Here is a 22,744-nt window from a genome sequence, read left to right on the forward strand (position 1 = left end):
GAAGCACTTTATTTTGATTGTAATGTCAAGCCACCAGAAGTTAGGAAACGCCACGTTTATGTTTGCTTGTGCAACCTGAATTCAGCCCTCTGGTGTGCATGCATTATGATACAGTCTTTAATTACATGATCGCATATTAATTTTCTCCACAGAATCCATGCCTCGTTCCATGGGCAGGAAATGCCAGTGGGTCCGCACGGGGGCAGAATTAAGGTGGCAGTGGCAATGGCAACCGTACATGTGGCATTTCCTAGCTTTAGAGTGCTTGACTTGGCAACCTAAATAACATTCTTTTTCCATGTTTTTTGTACTGTCATATTTACCTAAGCAGAATTTCAAATCACCTTGACTGGAGACCAGCTTTCATTGAAGATCTATAAAGTTACATCTTGCAGAGCTCAGCTGTTTTGGGGGGTTATGCACGTACAAAAGAAAACGTATTCGGATTTGTTATGAAAATCCGCGGTAGAGACTCCTGAGAATTTGGCCATGTGTGAGGATATCTGTGTATATCATAAGATAGATATAGCTATAAGAAATTTTTATCTCTAGTTTTTGTAGTCTAAGTAACACTGTTATAATTTTCTTGTCTTTTACATTTTCTGTTCTACTTCCTTAGGCAATTTCCCATTGAACTAGATTTAAATCAATGTTACTTAATTCTGAGGAAATTTATCTGAAGCCTGAGAAATCATAAATATAGATAGGAGTTAGATAGAAATCATTTAAATAGCCATATATTTAAACTTTATCCATAACATTTTATTTCAGTAACTTTCAATTTACTTTCTTTTTTTTGTTTAAATCCTACATTCTTTGTAGATATCAAGCTGATCTATAGGAGAGTCATTTAACACTTGAGCTAGAAAAAATCAACCTGCCTCAATAACAGAGGGGAATTTGCATGATTAAAAATCTTTAAGCTGAAGAGAAGACGCTAACGTTTTTATCTGGCTGTAAAGTTCGGAGAAGGTGTATACCAAATTAGTGACACTTGATGTGGAGAAGCTATTCACCTTTATGATTTCACTTAGATTATATACGTAGTACCGTATATATGTATTGCGAACAACTGCAGAGTTCCAGATAGAGAACGTGTCACTGGTCGTTGTTTGTTGGCAGGGTGGCTTCATGAGCAGGAGAAGACTAATGGATAACACCGTTGCCTTCTGTGTCACTTCGCTTTGGTCTTTTTCATTAAAGGGACATCTTGGCCTTTTGGCCAAAAACTAAAAATTGACATGCCATGCCACTTGCCAAGTATTTAAAGTCTAGGGATCTTTCCATATATTTATTTTCAAAGTCTTTTTTTTGCCTCATCTCCAAAGGGATAAATATAACCTCAAAGTGGTGCCTTACCATGGCATTCTCAGTTTAAAAAAGAGTGTAGAGGTGGGGCACATCCATAGCTAGTGTAAACTGTCACAGTTCCATTCACTTCACTTGGCTTCCCTGGAAGTCAGTAAAGCTATGAACAATTACAGCAGCTGAGGATCTGCTAGCCAATTACTGCCCCTGCCTAGTCCACATACACAAGATCCATGCTGTTTATCCAGGATTACAAAATTCTACTTGACTTGGGCAAGTTTTGTTTGTTTGGCTGGCTGGTTGGTGGCTCTGCTAGTAAATGTTCCTGTTTTGAAGATGCATGTTTGTATTTCATTGTCATCACAATACATACCAAATAACTGCACGCCAGGGTTTCAAAAGGCAGGGACACAACGCTGTCACTTTTGCCTTCCACTCAGTCATCTGAATTTTATCAATAAAAGCAATTTTGAAGCCAGTCCCTCAGCAGAAATACTGAATGAACTTCTCTAACTGGGTTGAAGTGAGACCCTGAGCAAGTAACATTTTGTCAAATACTGTTAAAGAATTCCTCTATGGCTGTTCTTTTTTCTCTGTTGATAGGTAAATGTCTACTGATAAGCAACTTGTTTGGACATTACCACTGATTCTTACTACAATATCCAATTATATGGCTTTCCTGCACTTGCAATGTTGTTTACTGCTTTATTATGTAATCTGTGGTAAAATTGGGTCAGTACTACATTAGTTCTGGCTTGACATGACCTGTCTGAAGCTATGAGAGTAATTCGGTTTGCATTTACTTCTGCACGGGAGCATGTACTCACCAGACATGCTGAAGAATTCATCTCACCTTGTTTTACTTACTTCGAAAGAAAGCGCATTGGAAGAATTTAATTGCGGAAATCCTGGACAGACTTCGTTCAAGCTTTGTCAAATTCCTTGTAGAACCTGGCCAAAATTCATGTTTCGCTGATCACTCCCCCTTAACCGTAGTTCTCACAATCACTGACAGCCTCTCCCTGTTTCACAGCAAAGATTTAGGAACTGAGGCAGCAGTGTAGCAAGGCCTGTTTATTAATATATGTAAGTACTGTGATGCAGTATCCTTGTTCTTTTATGGTATAATTCACAATATTCAGTAATTGTACCAGTTAATCTCCCAGGCGTTATTGCAGTTGGTGTGGGTCTATTGTGTTTGCTGTCAAGGGCTTGACCCCCCCAGCCCACTGAAGTCAATGGATGAATGTCTTTCCATTGACTTCAATAGGCTTTGGATCAGGCTCCTAAGGAGCATTTGAAACAAAAGTGTCTTTTTCTAGTGGCTCTATATCCAGAGATTTCACTGTTTAGAAGCCAGATTAGTAGCAGGTGATTTTTGTGATCCTCTGTGAATTGGATTAGAGCACATTAATCAGACTGAAAGTGGGACATAAACTGGATCACTGCATTTGTCTAAAAAGTAGATACAACATTTTACATGTGCTAAGGTTAGCACCAGGAGTTTAGGGATGGATTAAACTGTTGCTCTGATATAAGGACCTGCCTCAGTGGGGTAACGTGGCTGCCATTATGCACAGGGGGATAGTGGTGTCAGCTGGGAAGGGAATGCCTGCTCTCTTTTATATGGCAGTAAAGGTGCATTCCTGGGAAGGGACAAGGGAACCTTACGGAAGAGCAGCTGGAGCTTGGAGTTCAGCTTTCTCTGCAGATACATAGTGCGGAACAAATGAAACAAACTAAAGGGAAAGCATAGGCCTGTGATTGAATAGGGAGGCAAGGGGAAATCGAGCTTCAGACAGGTGAGATTTTGGTCAATCTCGTCTTTCTTTGTCATTGGGCAGCAATCTTTCCATGCTTTGACCCGGTTACTGATTTGGCCATGTGTAGAAGCGTCAAAGAACAGCTTAAATAAAAGGGGAGAGGATGGGGTATGTCTGGGAAAAAAGTTCACCTTGCCAGACAAAAATAGCACCGAGCAGCCCTGCTCTGTGCCTGCTTGTCACGGGGGAGAAATTGCTTTGAACTTCGGTGGAACACGGAAAAGAACAACGAGAAGAGAAGTGTGTGAATGTAACCCTTCCTTGTGCAGCAGAATTTCTGGCAGGATGAGATCTGAACGCCTTTAATTCTCGCCACTGGAGCCCGCGGTGAGCTCTTACAATCAACAGCTGCTTGCAGAATACTCTTGTTCTTGCATGGTTCCATGCATTGTTACAGTGTAGCATGTGTAACTGTGGGGAGAGATCAATGTTATGCGGCCATTCGGATTTTAATCTTTCCTGAACTACCCAGTGCTGTTCTCCTTGCAGATCTCCTAGCGGAGTCACTAAGTATTGGGTAAAAATCAACGGCAGGATTTGGCCAACAATCTTAGTAATCCTCAGATCTTTGGAAGGCAGCCTTCAATAACTTAGAAATTCCCAATATAACCAGCGGCAAAGAGTCCTGTGGCACCTTATAGACTAACAGATGTATTGGAGCTTGAGCTTTCATGGGTGAATACCCACTTCGTCAGATGCATGTCATATAACCAGTAGCTGAAGCTTCAGAGTGTTTGGGTCTCTTTATACTGAATGCCTCTCTGGGGCTTGGGGGGTTTTGTTGTGTTTTTTTAGGATTTTTTAGTGAAATACTTAATAGGTTTTGTCTCCAATTTTATTCACTGTTAGAAAAATAAAGGCTTCTTTTTCCAGGCAAAAAGGTCTTTCTCTTGAGGGAATAGTCTTTCCAGGTATTTATCTCCCCTCCCCAGGTGTAACTTTGGGAAACAAAATGTTATCTGGTAGAAATGGCAAAGCCACAACCATGACCATTTGTGAATACTCTCCAACATGCCAGTGTATCAGATTTAATAAAGATCATGGATCGTTTCTGAATACAGTATTTGACATGCATGTACAAATGTAAAAGCCTAGGTAAACAAAAATATGCTCTACATATTTTTAGACTGATTTATATCATCTGTAAGCCTTTATTTCTAACAGTACTGAAGAGAAACTTCTCCGTTGCTTGTAAGGCTTAGTGTCTTTCTTTGTTGGCTAGGAAACCTATTGGTTGAATAATTATCATGAGCAGCTCAGAGAGTTTTCTATGTAACAAACTATTTGCCGTCTCAGGGGCAGATTCTCATTATGCAAAAGGGAAAATAGCCAGGAGAAGTGTTAAAACTGCTCAAGAGCCGGATAAGGTTGTTTGTATAATGAAAGAACTCTGCTTCTGTCACTGGTCTGTCGCAGGTTTCCCCCTGCTGCTTTGGCAAGGAATCAAAGATCTTCTGTGGCTGTTAAATCTGGCCAAGGGACCAAGGCTCTAACATGCCACACCAGCCTCCTGCTATCGCAGCTTCCCATTAACACAGAACCATACTATCATGAAAAAATAAATACTCGCAGCTTAGTTTACCCAACACAACCTGCATATGAATAAACAAGCATTAATCATACAGAAGTGCACCGACTCAACATGCATGTCACTAGCAGGCAGGCCTCTCCATCTGGAAATAACATTCTACTCCAGGTTTCAGAGTAGCAGCCGTGTTAGTCTGCATTCGCAAAAAGAAAAGGAGGACTTGTGGCACCTTAGAGACTACACTGAATGCATCCGATGAAGTGAGCTGTAGCTCACGAAAGCTTATGCTCAAATAAATTGGTTAGTCTCTAAGGTGCCACAAGTCCTCCTTTTCATTCTACTCCAGATGAGACATAGCAAATGCACCTGCTAATAACTGATAAAAGACCTCACCTCTCCATTCAAGATTAGCATCCTGTTCAAACTGAGTGGAACCCAATGTTTCCATCCACCTGACATGCGTATAGTTTCCTCGTCCACCACACACAGCCAGGTCTGTGTGTGAGCCGTCATGTGGTTAGCTCGTCACCTGGGGCAAGGTCAATCCTCATAATAAGGATCCCTCTGATAGACTCTTAACAGGAGGTAGCCCATCCATACCACTTTGCTCTGATGAATTCCTAGCAACCAACAGATAAGGAACCAGCTCCTGCAATCCTGCCTTGAACCTTACTCAGGCAAAATCCCGAGTCAGAGGGTATTTCCCTTTGAGGCTGGACTGCAAGGTTTTGCCGTCATTAGTGACTTGGCCCTTCGCTCAAGTCAGTGACCTCTCATCAAATCCTTAAGCTACATGGAAGCTGTAGCTGGTGCAGTGTTCCACATTCTGTTTGGCATAGGCGCCATTTGTCTGAGCCTGTCACACTTGCGCTCTGTGACCTGCACTGGTTATCTCTGCGTTGAGCTCTTTAAGTCTGTCACTCTGAGGCATGTTTTCTATTCCTTTAATCATTCTCGTGGGACTTCTCTGAAATCTCTCCAATTTAGCAACATTCTTCTTGAATAGCGGACGCCAAAACTGGACTCAGTATTCGAACAGCGGTTTCCCAGTCGCCAAATGCAGAGGTAAAATAACCTCTCTACTGCTCCTGTAGATTCTCCTGTTTCTGCGCCCCAGGATGGCATTAGCTCTTTTGGCCACAGCGTCACATCAGGCGTTCCTGTTCAGCTGGTTATCCACCATGAGCCCCAAATCTTTCTTCAGGATGACTTAGTATCATGTTAAAAAATTAGTAAAACATTTAAACAAAAATAAAATCAAGATAACACATCACCAAAGCTAAGCTACCGTTGATAATGTTAAACTAAACTACGAATAAAGCAACACAACAACAGTGTTAAATCAATACATTAGTCTCAGTATTGGACTGGAGTTAATTCATCAAATGAGTACCCAAAATAATCAGTTCCTATAGCTTCTAAAAAAAGCTGGCTGTCCATTTGGTAAGTTCTTTAAGTGGGATTTATAACCAAAGTCAATCAAATCTGTATGTTGGGGCTGGTTAAATATCCTAATACTGAAACCAAATTATCCCTTAATATCTGGACCACAGCTGCAGCCAATTTTAGAGCTTTCTGCTTTGATTTATGTTCTTATGTGGTAGTTAATCGTTTTCTTTCCCCTACCCCTGAACAGAGATGTTATAATACTAACATTAACAGACCTTTCTTCATAATCAGAAGTTGGACAACTTATTTAACAGAAATTATTGGTGACCAGGGATCCTAGTTTTCCATGATCAAAACAAAATTATCCGATTTAAAAAAAATAACACACAAAAATCTGCATTTTTCCGCAATTAAAATGAAATCTGACCATGGGAGCCCTGCTGCCTGGGGCTGAAGTGTCAATTTCCCATATTCCTGTGTGTACACTGGTGGCCCGGGGTTCTGTTGTATGTTTCTATTTTTTCACGAAATGTAAAAACGAAAGATTCTCTGGAAAAATGCAAACTCCACATTTTTCTGTGGCAAACCAATTTCTCAGATCCCTGTTGATGACCATCTCAAATCTCTCCAGACTTTTAAACATAGAACTCAGGACACACTCTGAGTAACTTTATGAGACAATATTGAGGGCTTTTGAAGCCTGGGGAATTGTTCTTCCATGTGCCTCTGCTTGCAGACTTTACAGGCGCTCGCACACACACACAGCCACACTGTCATTTCCGCATCTGAACAATAAAAAGGCCGCACAGGCTGGGTTGTCTCCCAGCTAATAACAAAAAGACAAAAACGGAAAAAAAGAAAAAGGAGCAGACGTAAAACAACAAGGGGTTTGTAAACTCTTCTCTGCTCACCATCTCCTGGATTCATCTGGAGCTGCAGACAATGATATTCTGATGGCAGAGCACTTCTCACCTCTGGGTCTCCTTCAGGCAGAGACTGGTCAAAGGCTGGAGCAGCATGGATGTTGATATTGTGACTTCCTGTCCCCAAGGTGGTGGGTCTTGGAGGCTCTGGAAGGTCAGTCTTCCCTCAGGTGGATTGTTCACCCCAAAGGGCCTTCACCATGATCCTCATGGTGTGTGACCATCAGATGTGAGGCTGACCTTGCTCCAGATGGATTTGAATTAGGTCACTGAGCATCAACTTGGAAACGTCCCGCTTAAATCAGAAATTTAAAAAAAATCAGTGTTTTCTGTATCACAGAGACTGACGTCTGTGACTTCCTATCTCTACCCCTCCCCCCACCCCCCGCCCTCCAAAAAATCAAAGCTCCGGATACATGAGACCCCACAAAAGGAAGCTGGCATGCGCTTATCAAGATGAAAAGGTCTTGAGAGCACATTGTGGCACCAGTTTAGGGAAAATTCAACATGCAAATCCTATAAAATAGCTGATTGCAAGAGTTCTTTTCAACCACCAGTCACTCAGCCTTCGCCCATCAGCAAAATTAAAAATAAATTGCAACAACTTAGGGCCAATGGTGTCGTTCTTCTTGCAAACGGGGTAGTTTACCATAACCTTCCTATTTTAGGATGAGGCTGTAAATCAAACAGCTTATTTTCTGGAATCTTCATCTTGATAGAGAGAAGTTATTTAAAAACCTATCAAGTTGAAACCCATTAAAAACTAACATTTATCAAGTTTATGTAGGTCTCTATTCCCATGTACACATGCCCCAAGTCCGTAGCAGCCTGAGCATGTCAGTCTTCAGAGCATACTTCAAGACCACTTTCATTCCCTGGCCAGTTTGGAGATGTGACTGGGTAGGGCTGGTGGTGTGGGAGTCTGGGGAGAGGGAGACGATTAATTTTTGTTTGTGTCACTCGGTTATTTGGTTCGAGCTGAGGGAATTAACAGGCCTGTTTATGTTTTGTGTATTTTTAGAAGATTGCTAGGGCTGCCCAGAGCTTTGGATGGGAGGTATTTTACCGTAGTTTGTAAAAATCCAGATAAATCAATAAAATGCATTCTGTAAATTTGAGGTGAATGTAATGCCACTGCTTTCATACAGGTGGGACAATCTGCATAGTTTAGTCCCCGGAAGGATGGTCCCACGGTTAGGGTGCTCATCTGGGTCTCAGGAGAGCTGGGTTTAATTTCGTACTTTGCCGCAGACTCCCTGCGTGACTTTACACAAGTCACCCAGGCTGTGTCTGTTCTTCATCTGTAAATTGTGGGTAAGGGTGCTTACTATCTCACCAGCGTGTTGTGAAGACACATTAAAAATTGCAAGGTGCTCAGGTACTATGGAAATGGACACTATGTAAGTATCTAAGATAGATATAATCAAGATGAACCAAAAAACTGGAGGAAAAAAAGGAAGGGAAAATATGATCATAGATGTGTGGAGAATGGGGTAAGATGTCTGACTCATTCTTTTCCTTCTTGTCAGCCTTCCTGACCCTAACTATAAATTGGGTGACCAGATAGCAACTGTGAAAAAACAGGACGGGGGTGGGGGGTAATAGGCGCCTATATAAGAAAAAGTCCCCAAAAACGGGACTGTCTCTTTAAAAACGGGACATCTGGTCACCCTAACTATAAAGCTTACGTCTGCATGAGTCTAACCTTTAGGATGCATCTAATTAATATCATAACCTTGTTAAGAGTATATTGTATCTGTCACTTAAATGGCGTTACCCAAATGCTCTGGGAAGACCATATGGAAAGATTTCCCCCTAACTTCTCCAGTACGATAAGTGCATATTAAACAAATGAGCAGGCAGATGGGGAGCAGTCATGTCAATGTGCTAGAAGATGTCTGAAAAGAAAAACCTAACATCGTGCCCCCGCAGGGCATAGCCAGCCTTTTTTTGTCTGTCTGTCTCGTCCCTGCTTTTCCATGGTGTGTGATGTAGTGTGTCAACATTGGCTGAAAGGAGGAGGGAGAGGACTGTCATTTGGCGTTTCTCCACTTCCAAAGTGGGCAAGCCGAATCAGAAAAAGGCGCCCTTACTCCAGAATAAGCGTGTCCACATGGGCTTTATCCGAAATAATTATTCTGGAGTACCTATTTTGGGATATTTCCAAGAAGATAAGCACTTACCCTAGGGTAAGTCAAGCATAGTATCATTAGTCATGCTGCAGTAGAGTCTGGCGAGAGATCAGAATCAGGTCCCGCGTGGTGGTTGATCTTGGACTTTTAGAATGGATTTTCGCTTGCCTTATTTAAACACTCCTCTCCCACTGCCTTTTCAACTCCCTTCAGTCATGTTGAAAAACCCAGCCTAGAAGATCGGCCATGTTGGCCACTGCTGTTCTCATTTTCAAAACCCAAACCAGCCGACAGGTGATATTTCTGAACGCCAGATAGTTCTGGTGGATTTGTGTGATGTTTGGTCCTTTTGATGATGTTTAGCTGAATTCAAAGTGTATTCCTCCAGCCAGGCCTTGAAGAAGGACTTTGTCTGTGTTGGTTTGTCTCTTCTGGGAACATTTTTCAGATGCGTAGACACTACCAAAAAGCCGAAAGTGAAACTCTGAGAATTATTTCCTGTGGTAACTTTCATCCAACAAAAGGTTTGGCTGCCTTATTTATGACTTCTTAAGTAATGTGGGAGTTCAGAATAAAAAGGCCTAAGGTTTTCTTTGCGTCTTCTCTGCGACTCCCTCTCTTTGGTTTTGCTTGGTGAGTTCTCTAACGGGATGAAAGTTGCGGATGAGGTCGGCCTTCCCCTGAGTTGTTTCATTACACTGTTGACATGAACAGTAAATCCTGCTTTCCTTTGCTGCATGCTGAAGGTCACTCCTGCAGTATGCTCATAATGAGCCTCATAAGCCTGTGTCTCATCTCAGCAGGGCTCTCCCCTATTGCCCCCCCTCCCAAAAATCCATTAATTCTTTAACCTTATTAGTCTACAGATGCCAGAGGCATTGGGTGAGCTTTAAGCCCTGTATCTCACAGATGTCAGGTGATGCTTTGATTTTGTGGGATTTGGGGATAACTCAAGGAATAATAGCGAAGGATCCAAACACTTGAAATTTCAAATAGCAATAAATAAATGGGGATTTTAAAAACTCAGAGGAATTATTCACATTGGTTTATTGTACTTGATTATTACCTGCATCCTTTGCCGAGAAATTTTTTTATGCAAACATACAACCCTTGCTTACTTGCAGTGGGAAAGGGGGTGGGGGGTGAGTGTGTTTTGAAAAGGGTACAGAAATAGACTTCAGCACTGTGAAATTAAAAGCTTTCTAGTCATTGTCTATTGATTTCTATCCTTTTGAGCTGGATTAAAAGAATTTCTGAAATGGAGGGAGAAATTAGAAACCGACCATTTTAACAAATACACCTGCAGTCTATCTGCCCCCATTGTTTTTAAATTAACACCTGTGCATTTAGAGCCTATTCAAATAATAATTTAATGCTCTAATGACTCTGTGTCTGCTACAACTATGGCAGGATATCATGGGAATACCCAAGCAATATGCTTGTTTGATGCTTGTCACAACACAGATTGACATCAAAGAGCTGCAGTTTGTAAAACATTCATTACATTGCAATTTAGAGTGTCTGGTTTTGGTTTTAATTAAAAATACAACGGGAAAAAAACCCCAGAATTCAGAGTAAGACAGCTGACAGAAAACTTCTGATAAGCCCTTTTGATGTGGTTTACACCAAGAGCATGACTCCAACCTCACAGGCGTCTAATGGGTAAGTGGTAGCCCCCTCTCAGCCACGCTGTATCTGGACATTTCACTGCCGGCGTATTTTGCTCCCTAACCCTTTGTTAGGTATGAATTTATGTATCGCTGTTTATTTGGAGTTCTGAGGCATTTGGGATGTCGTGGTTAGCTGAGTGGAGGAGGTACCCTGCTTCTGAAGCACTTGGATATCCAGTCTGCCTATTTTAGTGATTTTGTCACTTCTGAAAGCCTGCTAAGCTAATGCCAAGGGACTGCTGCTTCTGTCTTGGAGGCGGCTGTGCCTTTTGCTCTTGCAAACTGAGGTTGGTGCATTATGAAAAACTGAAGTCATTGCAGGATTAGCTGCCATAGGCTGTAGGGTGAATTTTGTCTGTACTTGGAGAAACTACAGTGGGCAGCCCCAAAGTACCAGCAGTGCAAAACAAATGAATGTATAGTTTAAATACTTAGAGTGCTGCACCAGAGTTAAATCTCTGGTTGCAGTCCTTGTTGCATTTGCTGATTTCTGACTGCTTGACTTGGCAAACTCCTTTTCACACAGGTTTTTTGTCTGGGGGTGGGAGGGATGTAATACTGTATACGTTCGTCCTGTGCTATTTATTATGGGTCTGATCATAGACTCTTCGCTGTCCGTGTGACTAGTGGTCCTCGCGTCCTTCCCCCTTACAGCCTGTGCTCTGCATGTGTCCCAGAGATCTCTCTCCAGTGGTGCGTTACGGCTGGGCCGCTGCTGAACCTGGCTTAATCCGTTTCATTTGCTAAGCTGTGTTCTAAGTAACCCCCAAAGACTTCATTCAGTCTTGCTCAGCTGACCCCAGGAGATTGGATTGTGTGAGCTAGCGTTAGAGTGGCAGGAATTCCACTTTGAATTTGTGAGCCAAGGCAAGTATCAGGAGGTTTTTATGGGCTCATCTTTAGGGCCATATTTGCTGCTCAGCATAGTGAGAGAGAGATCACGGTAGAGATGAGAGAGGGCACTCGCCCGTGATACAGAGAGAGCATGACAGCTGATTCAGCCCTGCTGGGGCAGCTGATCATGCAAAGCTGCAGTAGGCTTGTATATCTGGCTCTGATCGCTGTTACAAATAGCTTTGAATAAATGCGCTTGCTATCTGTGTAGCCACCGAGGCAGGAGATGGCAGGTAACCCCAGAGCTTGGGGCTGTGCAGGAGGAGTTTTAATTATCGGGACCTTTGTTTCAATCGCAGAGTCTTCCAGAAACGCTGTGGGCAAGATCGTTTTCAAATGAAGACGATCCCTTGGTATGCTCCCCCCGCCTCACTTTATTTTAAACTGACTCCGCGCATGGCAGCGTCAGCTGTGTGAGCACCTTTCAAAACTCACCAGAGGCGCCTCTGAGGTGCCCAAATGGTGCCCCTCTACAAGGCCTCTCTCTTTACCCAGGCCTTTACCCCAAGGAAGGGGCTGCAGGCAGGCTTGGCAACGCTTCCCCTCAAAGACAAAACGCCAGGGAAGTCTCGGGGGGGACATGAGTTCAGAAATGCCATTATCCCTCATCGGGTGCATGGTGCTGAGAATGCTTTTTGCAATGCGAAAGGGAGTTTGTACCTTCTCTGTGGGCTAGGTGGTGACGGGGACCATTCTCTGGCAAAGGGCCCCTCCTTCCCCCCGCCCTTTCATCCATGTGTGGGCTACCTGGCTTTGGATCCTGGAGTGGAGGAGTCAGTGGGGCTACTTGCTCATTTGCTCCCTACCTGGAGCAGGTGGGCAGGGAAGGGGGACAGAGCTTTGGTGACAGGGTTACGCACTCACACTCAGACACAGATGTCTCGCTGCTCAGAGGAGCTGAGCATGCCCCAGTGGGGTTAGTAATGTACCACTGAAAACTGAATGGTCCCTAACCCTATGTGGCAGCGTAAATTACTGTCCCCTGGCAGAAAACGGGGAAGGCTCTGTGTATCTCCAGAGTTACTCCGGGGTCCAGGGCCGGCTCTACGGTTTTTGCCGCCCCAAGCAGTGAAGAAAATGGCCGCCACGGACAGCAAAAGGGAGGAGCTGCCGTCGATTTCCCGCCGCAGCGGGCAGAACAGAAAGCAGGAACTGCCGCCCCTTTCGAACTGCCGCCCCAAGCACCTGCTTGCAACGCTGGGGCCTGGAGCCGGCCCTGCCGGGGTCACTGCAGTTGCTGGCCACCCCTCTTCTCTGCTTCATTAAAGGTACTGAAACAAGGCGCAGGTGGGGAGTATCAGTGGCACTGGAGCAGACAGAGTCACCTAGCTGTGTCGGCCGCGGTTACGGTGCCCAGGTGCTCTGTACCCTTTCCCAAAGTGCCGTAGCATTTGACAGGGGGAGAACTGAGACCGAGATTAAGTGACTTGTCCCCGGTAACACAGGAAGTCTGTGGCAGAACCGGGGATTTAACCCAGCTCTCCAGAGTCCCAATCCAATGCTTGAATCACAAAACTACCCTTCCTGTCATGTTGACTTCAGAGGCTATATTTGAATAAACTTGGTTGGAATTAATCTTAGTTGTTCTGTGATATCTAATTATTATGATTATAAACTAATAGACAAAGTCAGGTCAATAGCTGAGGTCACTCTTAAGTGGGGCCATTGTGACATCAGAGGTAACTCAAGCAATCATCACACTTTCTCCAGCTAATTTGCATAAATACGTATTTATTTTTTTTAAATGGAAGCTCCCAAACTACATGAAGCTAGAGTTAAGTTGAACGTACATATCAGTAACATTTAAGAGTTATAAAAAAAATAGTTAAAAGAATGCTATAGTTATCCAAAAACCAAGGAAATTCAGAGTTACTTTCAAACTTAAAAGTAGGACAAACATTTTAAAGTATAGAAATGCACAGTCAAGGCACCCAACAACCTTAACTCTGCCCTGTAATAAGCTCATGGAATAATCAGCTGTGATGATTATGACATTTTAGTGTTTGTGGTTTAGGGTGGATGAAACTGATTTCTGAAAACAGATGTGTTTCTTCCCTTGTTCTCCTCTTGACATCACTACAAGGCAGAGTTAAAATTGTTTGTGTGTCTTTATAGCAAAGCACATTGTTATGTAATCTCTCTCTCTCTCTCCGATAGATAGCTGTAGAGGCTTCGGCAGTGTAAGCTGGGAGGGTCCTGTACACCTCTTCCTACTTAATGCTATTCCTTGGGGTGAGATCATTAGGGACCCTGTGTCCCTCATTCCTCACTTGTTTCCTTGTTCTTTATAGGTTTCATAGTAGCAGCCATGTTTGTCTGTATCCACAAAAAGAAAAGGAGGACTTGTGGCACCTTAGAGACTAACCAATTTATTTGAGCATAAGCTTTCATGAGCTACATCCGATGAAGTGAGCTGTAGCTCACGAAAGCTTATGTTCAAATAAATTCGTTAGTCTCTAAGGTGCCACAAGTCCACCTGTTCTTTTTGTTCTTTATAGAATTCCTTTCTGTGGTCTGCTATGTCGGTGTTTTCAGCTGAGCTGCCTGCAGTTCAGATGAGCTCCAAAATTGGTGTGCTCACACTTGCATGGCTTCTCCTGCTGTCTGCAGGCGTTCCAGATGTACCAACTGCAGACTCTGCAGGAGTTCATTTGGCACAATGCTTTGTAATGATAGCACCGTTGTTTGTTTTTATGTAATATACTTCCTACGTAGAAAGGCAGTGTTTCAGCCATTCTTGCTCCTTCTCTAAATATGGCTAACATGGGGCTGGTTTACTAAAAACTGCTATTACCATTAATAGCAGTCTATAATCGACATCCCAGCTGCCTGTTAAACAAAAATCTTGTTCTAGCACAGCTTAAAATGCTTCCCTTGTAGCACCAGGATAACGTGAATACTCCAGTGGCCTCCTGGGATCATCTGGCATGAAAGGTCCGAGTTTCTGCACTCAGTGCTAAAGGTGGTTCTGTTATGAGTATTTATTGATGCTAGGTGAGTGTTCTTTGATATTACCTGTGCGAACTGTAGTCTGTAATGCTAATAATCCCTCCTAAGGTTTTATATTGCAGAACAGCCCTCTTGTTTGCATACTGCGATAGGCTTAGTTAAATGCCAGAATACGTTCCTTGCTATGGCATGAATGAATTTTCTCTTCTTTTCCCCTGGCCTTGTCGTAAAGGGTTTTGTGGGTTGCACACCTAGCTGAAATGAAGTTTAGTTTTAGTTACTAAATTATAAAAAGGAGTCTTAGATCTGGAGTAGATAACTTACGATATCACTGTAAATTCTGCTGTATGTCAGAGAGACAGCATGGGCCCGAGGTTACAGCATTGGCCTGTGAATCAGGAGACTTGAGTTCATGTTCCTGGCTCTATAACTGACTTGCTGTGTGACTTTGGACAAATCAGTTCACCTCTCTGTGCCTCTGGTTCCCCTTCCATCCTGTGTCTGTCAACTATTTAGTTTGGAAGCTCTTGGAGGAGGGACTGACCCCTTATGTATTTGTGTCGTGCCTCGCACAGTGGGGCTTGGATCTCAGCTGGAGCCCTTAGAGGTTACTGTAATACAAATAAGCAACTCAGATATTTAAAATGAGTTGAATTGTGTACTAAATTTTCTTATAATTCTGAATGGAATTAGGGAATAGGGAACAGCTCTTATTATTATTTGCCTGTCAAAAATGAGCCGGCACACATGAGATAGCAGGCAATTTTCGGGAAGCATGATGTTTAATAACATAGTTTATATTGATGAACGGTAGTTTTAAGCCTGTATGGGAAAGTTGGCAACTTAATGTAGAGGAAAAAAAGTGCTGTGGAATGTCAACATGTAGCTTCTTGGGCAAAAAGTTTAAATTTAAAAATCTTTCATATGTAATCATGTTGGTATTGCATCTTCATGGTAACGCTGCTTTGATTTACAGCCTTTAACAGCCTAAATATGAGTAGGATTATCTTTCTTTATGCAGAGTCTGTCTTTAGGTTTGGTGACCTTGAATGACTCTTCCAATTACCCTGTTATCATAGGGAGGTGTCATTTTTGATGAAATTCACTCTGATTAGTATTGATTTATTAGACACCACAATCCATTGGCTGCCCTTTGCCCAATGATCTGTCAGTAAAAAACGGACCTTGTGATGTCTGAATATTCATCAAGGAGTGCAGTGAGCAACACAGGCTTTTAGGTTCACCTCCATGCCAATTACTGTCCTCCTTTGCTCCTTACAATACAACTTCTCCTCAGTTAGAAAATCTTCTAACATTCAACCATGCTGCTTAGGTCAGTCTATCTGTGTAGTGACTTAGATTTAAAAAACAAAACAAAGCCCTAGGTTAATGTTCTATCTTAAACCAAATGGGGGGGGAGGGCGGGGGGAATCTTGAGCTGCTGTTAGGAAAATATATTACCATGTACCTACATCATTCTAGCACATATACGCTTCTTTCAAAGCACTGGTGGGCATGGCCAAATGGATGTCGTTCCTATACCTATCCCATTGGGAAAGAAGTGTTCTTCCGTATTAGGAAAGTGCTCAGCTATTACTATATCATGGCCGACTGGATATTTTAAGACCCTCTTACAGAAGGCTGGTCTGCATTTAAGGCCAAGTTCAATGGTGGAAGATATGAGAGGAAATAAATTAATGGAAGCTGCTAGAATCTGGATGGCGTATATAGAACTTCAGCTGATGTAAATTGTCATAGCTCCTTTGAAGTCCGTGGAGCCGGACTGCCATCCTAAAGACATTTTAATAGATGAACCCAATTAGAAAAAACTGCAATTAACCTCCATATTGGTTCCAACTATGAGCCCCATTGGAAGCATCTGAGCTATTGGTCCCTGGTGTAAGTTTTGCAGTATTAAATGTTGTTGATGGGTTTATTCACTTGATATTTTTGCTTTGGCAAGAAGACTTTGCCCAATTGGTTTTTTACAATAAAGTGGGCGGGGGGGAGGCGTGAGGGGAGAGACCTAGACAGGTGTCCCAATGATTTGCATAGTACCGTCATGTTGTGAGCAACTTGTGGGCCTGACATTATATGCCACAGATTCTCCAAGGGACACTGACACCAATCGGCCAGCTCTTAATGAGCACTTTTTTCAAAGCTCTGTACAAACTAATCCTCACCACATCCCTGTGATGTAACTGGATAATTATTATCCCCCTCTTATAGAAGGGGAGAACTCAGACCCACAGTGGTAACTCAATTCTGACAGCTGGTTGCTGTCAGAGCTGGGAATGGTACTCTAGACATCTGGACTTGCAATGCCATGTATGATTCTCTGGGTCATGCACCTTTCACCTAATTATCTGGAGGGTAATTCCACCGTTTTCAAATTTAAAAAAAAAAAAAGATATTCTTTTCCAAATAACCAGGGAAACGTTAAGAGCTCAGATGCATAATTATTGAAATGTGATGCCTGACTCTCTGTAAGACTGGGTCTGCACTATCTAGCAGTGAAGACTTTACTTGTCTTATCCAGAGCAAATATAGTTTGATAGGGTTTTTTTGCTTTTGCTCTCTCCACTTTACTTCACCAACTCTGGGCACCAATTAGACACTCTAAGAGGGCTTAAAAATAGCTTGTTATTCCATCGGCTCATGAAGTGGGAGCTCACCAGATCTGAACAGTTTTGAGTGTTTATTAAATAGAAAGTCAGTCATTTGATTGGGAAGAGTCTCAGAAGTGTCTTTTCAAGACTATAAAATGCATTGGCAACTTGGGAGAGGTCTGGTTTTTACAAGTCGGAATAACTCTGTAAGGTTAAATAAAAAGCAAGCCTTATCCTAAATACGTGGCTAACTAAACTTCCTATTATTTTAGTTGGAATATGGCTTTGTAATTAAGAAAATCTAGAAGAGCAATAATGTCCATCCCATTTTAGCACAGAGTGCAAAAAGCAAACAGAAGGGTAATCGCTAGCAGATTAGTTGTTGCTCTGGGAGATTCTGCTTCAAGGTTATGCAAATTCTGTTATATTCACGGCGACTAGTAGAGGTGCAGAAATATATTTTCTTGTTTTATTGGCCTTTGTTGTAATAAATAAGCCTGCACTGCAAAATATATGGGGAGCCTATAAATATGGATTTGTTTGAAGCAAGATGCTTCCTGGGCTAACTTAAAAGCATCCTTGCCGTTAATTAATGAGGACAGGTCGCATGGGATCCTGTGAGAATTTTCTCCTGTCTGCAGCCACTGACAGCAAAAGGACAGCATAAGCGCGGAACTGCAGGCAGTGACAGCAATCCAGGACAGGAGACCAGACATTTTAAAGACAGGTATCCCAAGAAAATGAATCCAGACTACAATGGAACTAGTCAGTAAGAGCATTTAGAAAATTAGCGGTATTCTCATCCAGCTTACTATACTAGAGACACACATGACATTGTCTCGATAGCATCAGAACAGGGCTGCCTGTTCTGCTTTCTTTGTAGAGTTGACCAGATAATGTACATGGGGAAAGTATCAGAGGCAACAAACTGCTTGTGGATTTTTGATAACTGAAGTGGAGGTTTGTGATAATTGCAGGAGCCGTGCAACAGACCCTACGCCAATGCTATGAATGGTATTCTTCCTAAGCAAAAAGGTAAAAGAAGATTTAACCAAACCATAATATTAAGAAAACAATTGAAAAGAGCGAGAGAATGTTTGGAGATTTTGCATCCTGAAGATTGGAAAGTTTAGGGCTGCTGCTTTCTTGAGCTTCCTTCTTAATGCCTCTTTGCTGGTGGCCCTTAGATGGCTAATTGTTTGAGAACACATGCGAAGCAACAGAATGAATTCCGGATGTGCTGCCGAAGACAGGGGTCTGATGCTGCCCAGTTCTGGTCCCTGGTTCTTTAAAGCACTTAGCGATGCACTTAAATTTAGGCACATGCTTAAGTCCATCCCTGTTTGGCCAAGCACTAAAGCAGGTGTTTAGCCTCAAGTACATGCTTAAAGTTAAGCATGTGCCAAAATGCTTTGCCCAAGTCAGGGTGTGGACACCTAAGTTAAGGCCCAGTCCTGCTATTGAACTTCCATCGACTTCGCCCCTTGTGGCTGGGTTCTGAAACCACGAGGGTTTACGCACCGGGTGATTTGGCAGCCTTTTGATATTTCCTCGGACTTTGAGAATTTGGGCTTACTCTCTCCTAGAAGTGATTTGTTATCTGAGTAAACGTGCTTTGTTGGGCCAGGCATGCTGAAGGTGCTTCTGTGCATTTGCTGTTTGTTAGCTGTGGCCTGCGTTGTTCTAGGTATTCTCCTGCTTTGCGTTGCTGATGGCTTACTTTGTGGTGTGGTGGTCTTACTTCTGCTGCAGTTGTTGGTGAGGTTTAGTGGCTGTGTGGGGACAGAGTAACGCTGGCACAGAATAACACAAAGGGAATATAAAGAGGCGTGCGTGTGTGTGTGTGTGTGGCAGGCATGTTCACAGTCTCATGGGGCCCCTCCAGGGTTCGGTCTGCAGGGAGTGAAGAGCTTGTCAATAACAGAGCACTCCTTCGGCATGGAAATCCACTGCCTGAGCCCTTGTCTCCGTGGCTCTGAGTGCATGGCAAGCTGCGGTGTGAATGTACCGCACACTAACTGGCTGGGTGGACCCTGCCACCCCGCACTGCAGGGTCCCTGGTTCACTTTGATATACTCCTGTTTCAGTGCACAGTAGCAGGGTCCATGCGGCCAGTCGGTGAACTGCAGGCTAGCGCACCCCAGAATCACACCCCTGGCTTGCCATGCGCTGCCTCGCTGGGTAGACAAGGGCAACAAGACACGCGGCCCCACGGCACCGGCAGGTGAGTTGAAGTCAGTTGGAGTTTCCTGTGGGTGAATGAGGCACTAGACCGGCTGCTGCAGCAAGTGGCTGTGCTGGGTTCTGAGGCAGGAACCCTCTTTTCTCCCCCAACAAGGACACAAAGTGCATGGCCCCGTAACGTCCCCGTCCTCCTTTCCCCCACCATCCACAATGGGGAGGGAGCCAAAGCCCGGACCAGCAGCGGGATCTCTGGCCTCCTTCCCTCCCTGAGAGCGCTTGGAGCCCACCCACCCTCCGCAGCCCAGTGCCACGTGCGGAGCACAGCCGTGGAGTAGTCCTTGTCCCTCCTCCCCATGAAACCCAGCCTGTGCATTCTCCACTGCACACAGATCCTGCCCGGGATGGGGCTTGCTTTTCCCCGGGGAGCAGAGTGTGGCTCCAGGAGCCGTTTGTATGTAAAGCCAAGCTGTCCGGCGTGGTGCCTTGTTGGGATACAAGCAGACTGCATTTAGGTGCAGAAATGCCTGTCTCACCCCTGGATGCTAATGTGGGCATCACAAGGGGAGCCCTGGCTGACCTGTCAAGCTGTCCTTATGTTCTGCACCCTAAAATAGCAGCCAGGCCCTCACTTCCTTTGCTGTCGCCTCCTAGGTGCACTGCGTTCCATGTGGGAAGTATTTGTGAGTGCACCTGTCTTTAGCTCTTCCCTCTTGAGGGTTATGAGAAGGGGGGTCAGGTGGCACTTCTTGCAAACATAGCCATTGCATCAATAAGGGTTTCTGGGTTGTGGCTGAGAAGACAACCCTGGCTGTTTCACTGATGCAAATGGCTGAAATGCATCTCTCCTTGTTTAGTTTGTGAGCAGGGTCTGGTGTCGTGAATGTTTTCTGTTAGTAGAGGACATAAAGAAACAAAATGTAACAGAACTAATGAATGAGCGGCATGGCACATCCTTTCCGGTCTTCAGGAACAGGAGCTGAGTTCAAAGTAGCAGTCGAGATAAAAAATAATCCTACCACAGCAGAGATATTGGCTTTAAAATGGCTAATGATTAAAAAATTATCCTTTTGCTCCTCTAAGCGTTCTGCCTGTCAGGGGCGAGGTGCTTTGATGGAGTGTTAGATTAATACCTTCAGTCTCCAGCTCAGTTAAATCTCTCCTGTTTGATGAGCACGGTTATTAAAAACACTTATAAATGGAAAGTGGTGTGCCACTTGAAATGATCTGGGGCCTGTAATTTACCAGTGGTTGCTATATTTGTGTACGGAACACAGTGTGCTTTGTTTCCCTTGTTTATCACGGTTTTTATTCCCCAGTGAGCACGCCTCAAGCAGAACCACAGTCCACTTCCCACACCCTCCCCATTAGAGCGTATTTATTAAAATGTTTCATTTAATGATGAAATCTCAAAGGTGGGACTGATAAAACAACAGCAAAAACATTTGCTGGTGAACTTCTCCTCTGAGTTAACTTCGGTTTAATTAAGCTTGCATTCCTAAGTTGGATCCTAAATTGCCTTACAGAAGGGGGAAAAATGTATCCCAGATAATACATACATGCTTTGTGCTAGAGAAATCGCTGGTTAAGAGAATAAACGTTGAACCCGCTGAATAGCAGCAGTTTGACGAGGCGCTATAAGCAGCCATATTTATGAGCAGATCTTATGGCGTCTACAAGAAAGGCATGGCCTCTTGGCATGGTCTTACGATAACCCAAAGGAGTGAGTTAGTGGGATAGGAGTGTGGGTGCTGCACTGGGTAGCCACGATCCCTGAACAAAGATGTTTAGTCTCGTAATAGAACGATTTCCCTGAGAGTAAAGCAGCAGCAATGATCTTCATAAGAGATTTTAAAACCACGAGGAAATACTTAAAAAGGAAACAGAAAGAGAGGAAAAACCACTGTGGGCCAGATCCTTGGTGAATGTAAATCAGCGTATCCTCACTGATTTCCCAGGAGCTGTGCCAGCTGACACCAGCTGAGGATCTGACCCCATATTTAAAGTGTCAAAGGTTTATATGCCTCTGAGCAACTGACATAGAACCTACCAGGAGAGTGGTGAAAAAACAGGGAATTCAGGAACTAAAACTTTCTGTGGAAAGTGGGAATCCTGTCCCACTCTTGTCAACGGGAGAGAACACAAACTCTGAGAAGTCAGGTGCATGCTGAAGCCTGCTGAAACAGCATGCAGAGCAATAGGATGAAAACATCCATTTAAAAAACATATACGACATGAAACTGTGTACTGACTGAAAGGAACCAGGGCTGCCATGGGTGAGGAGCACTTTAGGGGCAAAATAAAGGTTATGGAGAAGGTAAAGTTACCATAAAGGAAGATGGAGGGAATCCTGTTCCCCAGGAAGTATTGGAGTACGTCCCTAGCAGCGGACTGCAGTCTCTGAGGGAGACTTTACGGAGCAATTTGAGAAACTACCACACTAACGCCATGAGGTCACCCTAAGGATTCAGAAAGAAGCAAAATGCAAAATAGAGAAGGTGCTTTGGCTTTTAACAGATTGGATTATTTTGTGGCCACTTACTATTGTAGCTATGCAAGTTAAAATTGTGGTAAAAATAATCCAATTTCTGTCTTCAGTGTGGGACCAGATCCCACACTTTATGATCAGAGGTGTCCTAAAGGATTTGATTTTTCATATGCACAACCCTGCATAAACCAGAGCTATTATGGTTTTTCAGTCTTCTTGTGAAACGTGATATTATGGACCGTACCAGAAGCAAGATCCTGGACTAGTTTGACCCCTTCTAAAAAGCCCAGTGTTCCTAGTAATTATTAACTCTCATTTTTCATTATTTTTTGGCGTTTCTGTTCGTTTCTTCGATTGCTGTTCTTCTGGAATTACTCCATCAATACAGCACTAGCTGTTTTGGCTACGGGTCTAGAGTTCAGCGAGTAGAGTATTTCAGAGAACCCATAATGTATCGTGTTCACCACAACTAGTCTCCAGTTGTGAATTTTTAATTATGTCAGATCATTTTCAGTAAATGGGACTTCAGGCTCAATTAGTGCTGTCAGATCCAATTTTTCACTCACCTGCTATTGAGCTCATCCTATGTTGTTTGCAGTAATTGCCAAATCCACAGGAAAGATGAGACTTGCACAAGATGAATGTCTGGCATTTCCCATTCTCTGAGCCTGTCTTGGCATAGTGATAGAGGGACTTCATCCAGCTGAAAGTCAGATGCTGAGAGAAATGTCTATCCATTGAGAAATATTTTCTTTAAAGTGATTATAAATGAAAAATTGGTTCTTCCTTTACATAACAAGACAGTTTTCTTTGAGCCCCATGAACTTGCATCTTAATCAAAAGTACAGTT

At 43.4% G+C, this 22,744-nt stretch overlaps 1 protein-coding gene across 1 annotated transcript in view; it reads left to right on the forward strand.

The window, feature by feature from the left end:
* Positions 1–22,744, forward strand: part of HS6ST2 (heparan sulfate 6-O-sulfotransferase 2) — a 235,403-nt gene that overhangs the window by 161,060 nt on the left and 51,599 nt on the right. The gene's annotated exons all lie outside the window — the stretch shown is intronic.

Source organism: Chelonia mydas, chromosome 9 (assembly GCF_015237465.2).
Source record: "Chelonia mydas isolate rCheMyd1 chromosome 9, rCheMyd1.pri.v2, whole genome shotgun sequence".
Classification (NCBI taxonomy): Eukaryota; Metazoa; Chordata; order Testudines; family Cheloniidae; genus Chelonia; species Chelonia mydas.